The following is a 14,807-nucleotide window of genomic DNA, read 5'->3' as shown; positions in this document are numbered from 1 at the left end:
TCTCCATATAATAAGTGAGAAGAGCAAAAGCACCAGACTATATTGTTCTTTTGAAGTCTCTATTTGACAGAAATGTCCTTTGCTCATTATATTTTATATTTCCAGAATATGTGCATATTGGTAGTAATAAATATAAGATGTGTTGCACTTTTGTATCTACAGACAGATACGCTAAGAAAAATTTTGATCATTATGAACCATAGGAAGGTTATTTTATCACAGCTATAGTAGATTTATGATTATTTACATTATGAACATTTTTAAGAATTATTCATAATTACAGATACTGGATCTTAAAGGGACTTTGAGTGTTTTATAGATCCACTTATAAACACTTTCAAAGAGAGAGGTATGTATGGATATGCATACATCATCAGAGAAGTAAATTTTAGAACCACACTTTACCTATTTCTGTATTAATGTTCTCATTTGGTATAAAGTTCTCACACATATGCACACAAAATCCTAATTCTGTAAGTTGAGTCCACTTTCTTTTTTCTGATATTAGTGATAACTGAGAATTATTAATCACTGACCTATGTAAAACTTTCCTTCAAATAAAACTTATGGTTATGACATTACTGCTTTTTAAAGAATGTTAGTCACTGAGTTGTATCCAACTCCTTGGTATCGCATGGACTGTAGCCTGCCAGGCTCTTCTGTCCATGGAATTCTCCAGGCAAGAACACTGGGGTGGGTTGCCATTCCCTTCTCCAGGGGATCTTCCTGACCCAGGGATTGAACCCAGGTCTCCCGCATTGCAGACAAATACTCCAACTTACATTATGATTGAAAAAGCAAAAAGGCATAAAAGTAGCCAAAATATGTATTAAAAACATTCAACTTCATTGTCTATATAGCAAATTAAATTAAAAATAAGTTGCTGCTTTTTACAATCAAATTGGATACCTGTGATTGGATTCCCTTTCCCTCTGCTGATAAAGTTGTGGTAAATAATCGTGAACATCTAATGTGGATAATAAGACATTACATAATCTTTCTAGAAAGCAATTTCTCAAAACGTATTTGTAATCACTGTCTCCTTGGCTCCACTTCTATCTACAACATTCTGTCTTAAATCAACTTCCTTAAACTGTTTTAATTTTCTTCTGCCTTAAATCAGAAGTTAAACCTGAGAATAAATTCAAGAATTTTCTGACTTCTAAAGGAAAAAATCAAGCAGACAGGGAAAGATGAAAGAGTCAAAAAAGGGTTAAAATGTGTCCAAGGTAACATCTATTCCTAGATCTTGCCACAGTATTGCCCCCTACCAGTTGGCACAATTGTTGGGGTAGATTAACCTTGAACATTAGCCTCAACACTTTTAATAACTGGGAGATGAGAATATTAGCCTAAATAACAGACTATGGGAAGGGTCCCAAAGCAGGTCTACCACAGAATTTGGAAATGCAGTTGATGCTTGAACAACAAGGGGGTTGGGATACCAACCCTCCATGCTCAAATGTAACTTATAGTTGGTCCTCTTTATCCAAGGATCCTCTGTACCTGCAATTTCACAGATCCTTAGTTTCAAACAATTTTAGTAAGTACTATAGTATTTACCACTGGGGCGGGGAGGGAAACTGGTGCATACGTGGACCCAAGCAGTTTAACCTCATGTTGTTCAAAGGATCAACTATAAGAACAAAGGTGAATTCAAAATTTTGTGTATAGATGGTCACAGGACTGTTATACTTGTGAAAACATGGTTATTGCTTATTGTCATTTCAGTGATTCAAATGTTTGTCCAGTTGTAGAAGATACCTATTAATTTGGAAGAAAACATAGGAGGAGGAAAAAATAGAAACTGGATAGGATTTCACCTCACAAACTTAGTTATTTAAATTAGCATTTTCATATTTAAAATTGCTAATATCTCAAATTATGCAAACATGAACAGTTTTGAAAATTTGGTATATTTATAACTCTGTGTCAGGGCCCAGGGAACAATCTGAGTGGCCCAGTGCAAAATGAAAATGTGGATCTCCTAGCTAAAATATTATTGAGAATTTCAAGACAGCAACAGCAGAACCACAGATTAAGGATGGTGTCCTTGTAAGTGTGTGACCCTGTTTCAACTTCATAAGTCACATGTCCGTCCATGAAGCCTGCCCAGCCCTGAGAATGGATACTACATTTTTAAATGGAGAAGATTTCTATTCTGATATATTATCATAAACTGGATATAGCTTCTCATATTATATAAGTACCTACTTATAAAGTTCTTTACTCCAAATTTGTAGTTTCTATCCATTTATAAAATTAAATGGATAAAATTCAGTACTTTACTGTCAGGAAGCATTTAACAAGAGGCTTCCTGTGTGCTATTTTGGATCTGTCAGGAATTCTCCTGAATACTCAGGAATTAAGAGGAGAGGCAGGCCTTGGGACTGAGGAATCCAGGCATTTCCTTCATTAGTGTTTCTATATGGTGATAAGTACCCTCTTCCTCCTTGTGAACCATACAGTAAAAGTGATTGTTTACAACTCTCTCTCTCTTTAATATGGATCACCTATGTTTTGTAAGTCTGGAATTTTAATCTTTATCTTTGTTGAGAATAATACCTTGTAAGACAGCATATATGCCCACACCATGTTGATTAAAACACCTTTGCTCCATCAGAGCTCTGGTCCCTGTGTCTTTCTTTCTCTCTCTCTCTTTTTCAGGCTGATCCCCTGGAGCGCAGAGGCTCTCTGAGTTCACTTTCCTGCCCGGGCTTCTAAGACCCTCTTGAGAAGGCACCCTGAGCCTTCACCCCATCGAGAGGGCACCTGAGGCCTTCGTGAACAGACCAAGCCCCGTGCAGGGGCTTTATTGGCTTTCTGTGTAAACCAAGGAATATCAGCCTCTTTCTCTCTCCTTTACTTTCTTATTGGTTGACTCTGGACCACCAGGTTCCTGTCCATTAAAGGACCTCAACACTTTACCCATTTATAAAATTAAAATAAGATAATTAAAAAAAAAAACAGATTTAAGATTTTAGTTGGAAAAAAAGATGTTTCACGAATTAGAGAACTTAAAAATGCATTATATATTGAAAAGATATCCAATGTTTTTAAAGTTTAAACATTTTAAAATGCATAAATATAAAATTTATTCTTTTTCATCTTATAACAATAAAATAATATCTCAATTCAAGAAAAAATAAAATGATGATATAGGAAAAACGTTTTCCAAAATTAAGATGTTTACCAGTTCCTGATCCATAAAAAAACAATGAATATTTGACCACAATAAATTTAAAAACATCTTCATAGTGTATATGTCCAAAGGAAAAACTCACTAGAGTTTAGTGTATTCAATGTTTCAGGCTGCATATTATCATCACAGAATAAATGAGTCATTTGAAGGATGCAGTTATATCCAACATTTCATGAGTTAATATTTCAGTTGATGAAACTATTTGAGTCATCTGATGTCACTGTGACTCACGGCAAAATCATTATTTTTGACAACTGGAATTTCTTTGAGCATTAGTCACTAAAATTGGGTATAGAATATAGTGGGTTTTTTTTTTTTTTTTTTTCAGATTTTCTTCTTTTAGCCACAAAATAAGCGAACTTAACTTTGAAAGAAATGAGAATGGAGTATACTGGTTCTTCTATTCAGGTATCCAGAAGGAAAAGCTCCCTTGAGTTTTCACATGAAAGGTGGCTGTCAGTTGTAGACAGTATTTGCCTACCTTGATGCCCTTCCCTAATAGAGTCTATATGTTTCCACAACCCAATACATATTGATCTATAGCCATTACATCAAAAAAATGAAAAGGCATCCTCTCACCATGAGAGTAATAAAGAGTGCTGATAAAATTGTTTGGTGGAAAGAGATTTTGTTAAAAGGTTAGCAGTACAACACTTTAGTCTGTCAGTAATTGCCAACTATTTACTCTGAAAATCTCTGTAGAACAAGTTTTCATTCGATTTAATTACTGTGAAATGTTCCACTCAAATACATAAGGCTACAAAACACACACACATGACATGTATAGTATGATATCTGGCAGTTCTGCTTCTGGTGAAAAAAAGAATACTGCCATTAACCAATGGCTTCTTTGTACAAGAGATGGTTTAAATGCTGTTTTTTTTTTTTTCTTTTTTTTTTTAAGGCTACAGTTAATATAAAGGTATCTCTGACACTGTACAAATCCCTTCGTGAACATCATTGATTTTGCTGAATTGGTTCATTTTTCCCCTTTCAAATGACAATATGTTCCCAGCATCTGTCAAACATTTTAACCAACAAGTATTATGTTGACCCTATCCTCTGAGGATACACTATCTTATTCTGAAATTTTTAATTCATATTCTTGGGTTACCATATGATAAAAATGCATTTGTTATAGCCAAAGGCTTATCAGGGGGTTCAGTACAGTTCAGTCACTCAGTCATGTCCGACTCTTTGCGACCCCATGAATCGCAGCACACCAGGCCTCCCTGTCCATCACCAACTCCCAAAGTTCACTAAGACTCACCTCCATCGAGTCAGTGATGCCATCCAGCCATCTCATCCTCGGTCGTCCCCTTCCCCTCCTGCCCCCAATCCCTCCCAGCATCAGAGTTTTTTCCAATGAGTCAACTCTTCACATGAAGTGGCCAAGGTACTGGAATTTCAGCTTCAGCATCATTCCTTCCAAAGAAATCCCAGGGCTGATCTATAAGGGGGTAACATCTCTTAAATATATTAGTATTTATGGTGAACCTCCACTATAAAGGGATGCCTGTCTACAAAACAAACACACAAGCTTTTTGTGTGTGTGTGTGTGTGTGTATATATATATATATAGAGAGAGAGAGAGGGAGAGAAATCTATATATCTATATAATTCATATGTGTATATACTTATATTTATGATTATATATATGTCAATTTGGAAGATTCTAGCTTTAGAAAAAGATAGTTTTATCAAAATGATGAAAGCATGCAATGAATAATTCTCTACATGTTAGCTATTAAGAGGGCATATATATAATACAAGATAAGTTATCATAAGATATGTCAAAAAGGCATCACCACCTCAATGGTCATGAGACTGAGCAAACTCCAGGAGACAGAGAAGAACAAAGAAGCCTGGCATGCTGCAGTCCATGGGGTTGCAAATAGTCAGACATGACTTAGTGATGAAATAACAATATCAAAAAAGAGTTAATAGAAAAAAATGCTTAATATAAGCAATAACATTAGAATGTTGGTATCAACTGATTTGATCAAAGGAGAATGAAATAGGATGTTGAAGCCTGGAAAATATACACAAATAGAGGAAGAAGAGAAAAGATAATTTAGTCAGAGAGAACACCTAGGAAAATATGCCATATAGTTCTCATTCAGTCAGTCATCCAGTTTATCAATCACGTGTTTGCTCATTTATTTCATCATTTATTGACTGATTTATCAAGATATTGAGCCCTACTTTGTCAAAAGCATTGTGATCTACGAAGATCTATGACAAGAGTTGAGAACAAAACATAAGCCAAACAGAAATAAATAAAAATAAGGATTTTAAAAAATATTTTGCATACAAAATAGTCTTAGTTACTGTAGAAGCAGGCTATGGAAGATACATGTAGTGAGTACACATAGTGAGTAGGTTACACTGTATCTGTGAGTCATTATAACATTATCAAAATTACATATTCAGAACAACAGAACTAAATTTCTATTAAAAAGTAAACCTGATAGACATCCACCAGACAGAGAAATAAAAATATTCCAGAGATAGACAAGTTGGGGAATGAAATGTCCTGCTCCGTCATGATTTTTTGTTTGTTTTCCATAGCACAGGTTCGTATTTCATTGTTTTTATTTGTCATGGCTTTTCTGTTTCTATTAGAGGGAACAAATGCTCCAATGTTCTCAGTGTTGTTTGCAGCGTCTACCTCTGTATATGATACATTACATCCTCACTGTGCATGTGTACTAAGTTACTTCAGTTGTGACCAACTCTTTGCAACCCGATCGACTACAGCCCACCAGGCTCCTCTGACCATGGAATTCTCCAGACAAGAATACTGAAGTGGGTCACCATGCCCTCCTCCAGGGGATCTTCCAGACCCAGGAATCAAACTCTCATCTCCTGTATTTCCTGAACTAGCAGGTGGGTTCCTTACCACTAATGCCACCTGGTAAACCCAAATCCTCACTAAATATACAGAAAAGAGGATGAATGGAAAAAGTTAGAGAAGGAAGCAGAAAGGAAAGAAGAATGGAGAGAGAGAAGAAAGGAAGGAAAAATCAAAAGGTACTATTTCAGAATCTATTAAAATACTCTAGATATGTTATGAGTTGAATAAGATAGCTGCAGTCAAAAGTAAATTAAAAAGTACCAGTATTTTTTCCTATCATCTGACATATTTGACAAATAACCCATGAAGTTTTAAGTTTTCATAAGTCACATGAAAATTTATCTCACTATATTAGAGTCAAACCTTAAATAATTACATATAATATTTATAAATTGTTCCTTTACTTAAAAAACTCTAATAATGTTAATAGTAATAATATTTAAATTGATTTGGAGATGTTCATTCATACACAAAACATTTTAAAGAGTTAACCTTGTTTCTCTTTGAGGTATGTGCGAACACAAAAGCACTGGAAAAATAAATGAATATCACAGAATCATAAAATTGCAGATCCAGGTTTCATTCTCAAATATGCCACATTTCAAAACATAGGCTTTTACATATTACTCCTCTGTTGATTTACTTTGAATAAATCATAAGAAACCATTTTGATAAACAGCATGCCATCTAATTCTGCTTTTAAATAGTAACTGTGCTTCACGAATTCACTCTACCTAATATTATCTTTTTGATTCCTCTTATTGGTGTACATTAATCTTTGAAAGCAAATGTGACAAAACATAAATTATCTCATCTCATTTAGCATCATGCCCTTGCAAGAAAGAAAGCAACATTAAAATGAAAATCAGTTACAGAAGGGCTAATGTACTGGCATGCCAGATCTCTCCAGTTTTACCATTCCTTACTTCCTGAAAAATGAAAGAGGTAAACCTATCTACAAGTTATAAACAGTTTACAAATCAATTTATATGTCATTGTACCATGTAAAGTTTGTAAAAAGGAGAAAATTGATTTAATCTCTTTGAATGCTCTATGCAAAGAATGTCCTATTCCTCTGATAAGTGGTAACTGTCACCTGATAATAGACACATGCCTTATAATAGTGACATGCCAATTACCAAGAAAAAGATAACACCTTGTATATTTGAAAGTTCAGTCCATTATATGATCAGGCACTAGCTTAGACTTCTAGTAGAAATAATACTATGGTGTATTGGGAGCATAGGGGGATTCCTTGCCCATTAAACATGTAGTTAATACTTCTCACCACCTCGCATTGTATACTACACACCCTGATGTTTTCATTGTTCTGCTGATAGATTTTCACTGTCTAATTGTAAAAATGAATTTGCGCTAATTTCTTCACATCTAGGACAATCAGCATTTGAAACAGAACTGTTAGGAGACAATGGCGCCAGTAAGGGCTTCCCACATGGCACAGTAGTAAAGAATCCCCCTGCCAATGCAGGAGACACAAGAGACAGGGGTTTGATCCCTGGGTTGGGAAGATCCCCTGGAAAAGGAAATGGCAACCCGCCCCAGTATCCTTGTCTGGAAAATTCCATGGACAGAGGAGCCTGCTGGGCTACAGTCCTTTGGGCCACAAAGAGCCAGACATGATTGAGCATAGCACAAGGGCATCATTATTAGGTGCAAGATGGAAACAAAATCAATTCATTCACTCTCTTTTTGGCCAACCAACCTTCTCTGGACAACTAAACAATTAGAAAACAAGGTAAACTAGTAATTATAATTATCCCAACAACTGTAACTCAGAAAGAAATGTTTGAAATAAATCTAATAATTTACAACGAACTATACAGAGCCCCTAAGTGGCTTACGTAAGTATACGGATTCAATTAAAGTAAAAAATCAGAACTATGTTAGTAGTTTAAAATACTCATATTATAGGAGAAAACAAGAATTCTTATTAAAACCTAATGTCTTCTAACTCCAAATTCTCTGGGTTTTTTTTTTTTCCATGAATAAATATTCTGATAGTGTTTACTTTGAGTTGTAAGTTGCCATGCAATTAGTAGCACCAGAATTTGAAGAGGTACATTGTCCTGTCAGAAATGCACAACACAGCTCATTAGTATCAGTTAGCAATTGTTTCTTGCTAAATATTTTTAAAAGCTCAAATGTTAAATTGTGGGGTTATCTGGGGGACAAAACTCATCTCTTGACTAGCTGTCAGTTTCTAAAATTATTTGTTTTTACTGAAACAATAGAAAATAACATGAAAAATCAGCTGAAGCATGAAAGAAGAGATAAAAAAAATTGCCAGAAGCAAGTAAAACAATTAGTCAAGGTAACCATCAATAATCACATATGTTAATTGAACTCTAATTCCATGTATTTACAAAAGTATGTATAGCATGAACCTTTGATAATTTTGCAAACAGAACATTTCTAGAATATGCTTGTTTCAAAACTGTCTTATGGTTATTAATAGAGGACTTGGTATAAATTCTTTGCCATTTAAGCTAAAACATTTCATGTTCTTATCTTTTCTAGGATTTCTTTTTCTCCTACCATTCTCCATTCTTTCCTGAAATTTATGTAATCAGTGATTCTAAACTAAGATTTTGTCTCTCCTGGAAATGTCTGGAGACACTTAGAGTAGTCACAACTTGGGAGATTGTATGCCATTGGCATCTAGCGAAAACAGGACAGGATGCTGCTAAACATTTGATACAACACAGAGAAACCCCTCATAACAAAAATTATTGGACCCCAAACGTTCATAGCGCTGCTATCAGGGATCTTGACCTAAAACCACAGTCATAAAATAAAGTCTATAACTAGTTTATTTTTCATGTATTTTTCTAAAGAAAAAAAAAATCTCTAGATTGTTGTTGTTGTTCTTCTGATTATCTATTACTGTGTTAATAGCCCAAAATAGTGGCTGGAACCAACAGCATCATTTATTTTGTTCATGAATCCAGCACTCCACTGGGTTCAGCTAGTCAGTTCTTCCCCTGACTTGGGTCTCCCATGCAGTGGTGGCAGTGTCTCATTTCAGGCATGGGGTTATCTTGATGACTTCAACACTTGAGTAGCTGGTACAGAGCTGGGAAGATGCAAACGATGGCTGCCAGAACAGTTGGGGTTGCTGGCTAGTCATCACTTCTTCCTATATGTGGTTTGTCTACCTGATATCTCCTTGTAATGACCTCAGGATAGCTTAGGTTTTTTGTTTGTTTGTTTGTTTTAATATGATGGCTGATGATCTTACAGAGCAAATGTCTCAGGAAAGACTGGCAGAAGCTGCCTGCATTTTTATCCAAAGTCACATCGCATTCCTACTACTACATTCTGCTTTACAAGGCAGTCGCTATGTCCTGTCCAGGTTCTAGGAGAGCTGACATAAGCCCCCTCAGTTCTCGAACTGGTGAGTGTCAAAGAACTTGCAGGCACAGTCCACCTTCTTTCCATAAAATATTTACCTTTTTTACATGCAAAGTACATCTGCTGTCTCTCAGGACCCCCAAATATCTCATATATTATAGCCTCAGACTCAGGCCCCAGTGCAGCACCATCTTGATTTGGGTATTGTGCTTTCAGTACTGTTTGTCTCAGTCTGAAGACCTGTGAACTGAAGAGACAAGCTGTCTCCTCACCATACAGCCAACATATGCCAGTGGTTCAGCTATGGGATGACTGCTCTATACTCTCTCATTCAACATATTGGGTATACCATAAAGTTCATTCAGGTTTTTCACAATACAGAAGAACCCAAACAAACTTTTTGGCCAACCAATAAATCAAATGGAAGCCAGTCACTGATTCATAGCATTTCTGAAATCTAGCTCAGTTCCTGTTGCCAGTTTATTGATAATGGCATAGTCTTATTGCCTCGAAATGTTTTTCCACAATACTTGGATTTACTTTCTGGGTCCTGATTTTGGTTTCTGACTTGGCCTCTTTTTTTTTTTTTTTGTAAAGAAATTGTGTTTGCATCTGAACATTTTCTCAGCCTGATTCCAGTCCACAGAAATTCTGGAGTCTAAATCTTATAATTTTATACTGTCTCTGTCTCATCCGGTTAAATTTTCTTTAAAATTATGTGGGGTCTTTGTGTGAATTGATTTATGATTCTTCCAATTACAGAAAATATACTATCACAAATTTATCTTGGGAAAGGTCATTTCTAACTTAGAATATATTGGTAGACATTATTGAAAAGATTTTAGGTCACAAACAATGACATAATGACTCTATTTCTATTCATATCTCAGCTTTGCATTACTTTGTTTCTTTAGAGTAGTAATCAGGGACAAAGGCAGTGACCTAACTTGGATTATTCACACACCCTAAACCAATCTGTCGACCAACAGCACAGTGAACTTTAATTATATATGAGACCTGAATAATATGTCTCTCATTCCAGTCTTGGAATTCCGAAGGGATGCAATCTGGGCCCTCACCTATTAACAAACATGGAATGAACACAGTTATTGCAGTGGAAGAGATATGGTGTTCATATGAAAAATATGGGTTCACCATATTTTTATATATGCTGACAATAAGCACATTCTGATTCTTGAGAATATGGAGACATATATACTGCATTGAGGTTTACTTCATGTTCCAGGTCTTTATAACAATTTATACATTGATAGCCTTATCACATAGTGTTTATCCATTAATTTATATAACACTTGACTGAGAAAGTTGGCTTCTGTCATTCTTTGAATTTTGAGAATATCATAAAAAGAATGTTTCAATGTTTATTACTACTTTTTAGAAATCCATAGTTAAATACTTAAGATATTTTTATAATCTCTTAAAATTCTCTAGAGAATAAAAAAGTAAAATATAACAACTGCAATTAAGTTCCCTGGTAGTAAATATGCAAAAAGTGTATAATTCAATTTCTCATCTCTGAAAGTATTTCTGAAACTGCACGTCTGCTAATTGTGTATGCGTATGTCTTAACTGATTTAGGTAAAGATTAAAAGAGAATACAAAAGGAAGTCAAGATCCTTTGGAGTTTTAGGGAATTGAGGCCTCTATGTAAGTATATGTAAGCTTTTTCATTACCTGGAGATGTACTTGTTCTACAAGGTGCATTGTAGATTTGTAAATTTGACTTTTATAAGATGCTGAAAAAAATCCAAATCTCAATTAAAACAAATATTCACAGGTTTCATCATACATATGATTTTTGAAAATGTGAAATATTTCTATTATGATTCAAAATACACACTTTGGTATTAATTAAAATTTAAAATGGTTAATGGAAAATTAGCACCCCAACTATTCATTATTATCTTAAAGTCATGAATTGTTTATATGTGAAGTGTGAAATGGAACAATTTTTATGACTTCTTCGAGACCACTGACCCTTCTCAAATTCTGAAGCCCTATGAAGTTGAATTTTGAAAGAATTACAGACATCCTAATAATATTCTGAAATTAATTTTTATTAATGTGTTACAAAACTAGGTGAATCTAAAGCTTTAAATTTGTTTCTATCACTTCCAGAGCTACCTTTTGTGGCCTCTACTTTCTCTGGTCTAACATCTTATAGGGAGTATTTAAGCAGTCATTTTACACATAAATTTTATATATAGATTTATATATGTATATAAAAATTTTAATAATTATTATAATAATGACCCAAACTTTTCTAACTTACATGCAGTAACAATAGTCACAAAATATTTATGTGACTTCAGAAAGAAAATATCAACATGTGCTCATTTGTAAAAACAGAAATGTTCTTGGTGAAATGTCATTTTAATAACATGAATATAAACAAATTACTTTTAAATTACTGAAAATTTTTAAAAAAAAACATTGACTTTAAAAGGATCTCTGATAGTCATTAATAAAGACTAATGACATAAAAGTCAAATTTCATGAATCTTGTGACATTATCTAGAACTTTACATTTTGTATACTGTGCAAAGAGATTGAAACTGAGTAATCTAGAGTATATAATAATGTTTTCTTTTTTCCCATTTTTTAATGAATAAGAGAGTATGTGAAAATTAATCATTACTTAATATTTTCTCCATTGGTACTTACTAGTTTTCGGAATCTCTGGAAATTAAACAATATGGCTATAGATTGCAATGATTTTGAGTTAAATTATATCAGACAAAAGATTCCACAAGAAATCGGATAGGCACAGAGATTAAAATCAACAACTCCCTTCTTATCCAGTATACCCCTGTGCAACAGCCACATCTGTGTTCAAAATATTTTGAACAAATATTATGACTTTCTAATAAGATGGTGAACAATGCTATCTCAACAACTTCCTCTATAAAATTAAAACAGATTCTAGTTGCATCAAATGCATAAAATATCTGTTTTTTTCCCTACATGTGTTTAGGAATTAACCCTTTATTTTACTTCTATGAAGAAATATGATAGAAATCATCTGAATAGTTAAGGAAACATATAATCATACTCCAAAACTTTCACAGAAGAATGTCAGTATCTAAAGATTACAGATTCCTCTAACAATACAAGAGAATATATAGTTTTAGTTCATCTCAAATTTTTAAATAATCATAACAGAAACATCATTTATCACTTGACAAAAGACAGTTTGAAATATCTAAAATCTGAGTGATATCATCTCATGATATAACTATACTTTAAAAATTATAAACTCAATATATTAAATTAGATCATGAGGAAATAATATGAAACCATATCAACTTTATTTTCTATAGCAAGATTTTCATTAGTTAAGATACTAACTTAAGAGAAAACTAAGATAGTATGTCAATTTTCAAGCAGCAGATCAGACAAATATCCAAAAATATAAAGTACCCACCTGAATAAAATTTCTATGTAAATTTATGTTTGACAGCATGAGTCTGACTAGTATATTTTATGTGCCTGAGTTGCTTCTGGATTCACTGGCAATAAGAAATATGTCTGCCCACATTAAACAAAATACTTGGTTTCTTTTACTAGACAAAGGGAACAAGAATTTAAATGTTTTCTATCATTTTTCCTTTAGATTCTAGCAACACAACCTTGTTAAGAGCTTGACTATAATAAATCATTAATCCAGGTGTTTGTATATATAATAATATATACAAATATATATAAATACAAGTGTATGTATGTATATATATGTATATATATATGTATATATATATACATAGTGTATGTATAGTGTATATACAAGTGTATGTGTATATATATACACATACAGTAAGAAAATTAAGATTGCCTATAATTCCATCTCCTGGAATTGGTCATTGTTAGTATGTGGATCTACACATATACATTATTCTGTTTTCACTGTTTAATGTGTGTAATATATATTGTAAAATCTTATTTAATAGCAATTAAATAAAATTTAATAGATATATAATAAAGAAACAAATACCACTTTGCATTGGTAGCTTTATCTAATTATTGATTATTTGAAATTAATTTGAAAATGTAAAAGTAGAGTTAAGAAGGTGTAAAATTCAAAATATTATAGCAAAAATATTCCTAAATCAAACTATTTGAATATTCATGATAGAATATAGCTGTCTTAAAAATATGTTTCCCTTTGGAATAAAATCCTAAGTCCTGCATGTGGAAATTATAATGTGAGTTATAGCTTTACACACTTTGAGTCAAAAATATTGAAAGGCTCCATTGCAATCACATCTCCAAATTCACTTTTCTTCATTTCACTTTTCTTGAACCTTTGAGTCCTATTTTTATCTTTGATAGGGTTAAATCCAAGTTGTTAACACTTCAGTAGATTAAGTGCCTAAAATAAAGTCTCAACATACAAAACGCGATTCACAGTTTCAGAATAGTACATAGTACTTACCCATCCAAGAAGGATATAACAGAAGCTGAGAAGCTGTCAAAGAGAAAAATGTCAGAAGGATTAATAAATCATATTGCTAGAACATGATGATGCGAATTGCAAACAGCTATGTAAAAATAGGTAGCTAGCAGTCAGATGGCTTGGCTTCTTTTATCCTTGGTAGTAGTACATTTATCTTCTGTTATGCACTGGTAAGTAGCTGGCAAGCTTGGTATATATAAACATTACTGAAAGATGTTATGATTGGCTTGGATCCAGAAAATGTGCTCTAACATTACCATTAGCTATGACAGATCTTAAATATCACTGGAAATTATTGAACAGGCAAAAAAAGACAATAACTGGAAGAAAAATTAAGAGTATAATTAGGAATAAAATGTCTTTTCAACATTTTATGAGATATGACATAAATCTTATGTCACTTGTAACATAAGAATTTTAAAATAATTCAATAAAACCTAAATGTTCATGTGGTTCATAAGAAAAAAGTGATTGAGCACATTGCTATGCAGGGGAAAGAAATATCTAAAAAAAGGGATTATTGAATATGATTTTTTACTCTTTTATGGTTTTAATGTTTCTTAGAAATAGAAACTAATCTTCCTAATGTGTTTTCCCTGTTGTATATGAAAGCTGCTATACTGTTATTTTACTGTCAATTATCTGTGACCCTATATTAAAAATGGCACAACAAAACTAAATAAATAACCAAAAATATAATTTAAAAAATTAATTAATTGTTGATCTCCAGGCAATGAAACAGAAGCTTTTGAGAAAGTCAGACATTAACTTAGCTGTGATGTATTTCATTTGGTTCAGTGATTTAAGAATGATCACAGACTTAGGGCAGTTTATTAATCAGTAAATTCAATTGAAATAAAATTGGCCATATATGTAAAATAAAACACAAATAAAATGTGTATAAA

General features: G+C 33.2%; 1 long non-coding RNA gene across 1 annotated transcript in view; it reads right to left on the bottom strand.

The window, feature by feature from the left end:
* LOC120858416 overlaps positions 1-14,807 on the bottom strand; it is a 439,990-nt gene that overhangs the window by 326,493 nt on the left and 98,690 nt on the right. Inside the window, exon 2 of the long non-coding RNA XR_005719861.1 lies at positions 13,882-13,914. This is a non-coding gene — a long non-coding RNA (uncharacterized LOC120858416). The remainder of the gene's footprint in view (positions 1-13,881; positions 13,915-14,807) is intronic.

This window comes from Oryx dammah, unplaced genomic scaffold (genome assembly GCF_014754425.2).
Source record: "Oryx dammah isolate SB20612 unplaced genomic scaffold, SCBI_Odam_1.1 HiC_scaffold_29, whole genome shotgun sequence".
NCBI lineage: Eukaryota > Metazoa > Chordata > Mammalia > Artiodactyla > Bovidae > Oryx > Oryx dammah.
This window is presented reverse-complemented; position numbering and strand designations above follow the sequence as displayed.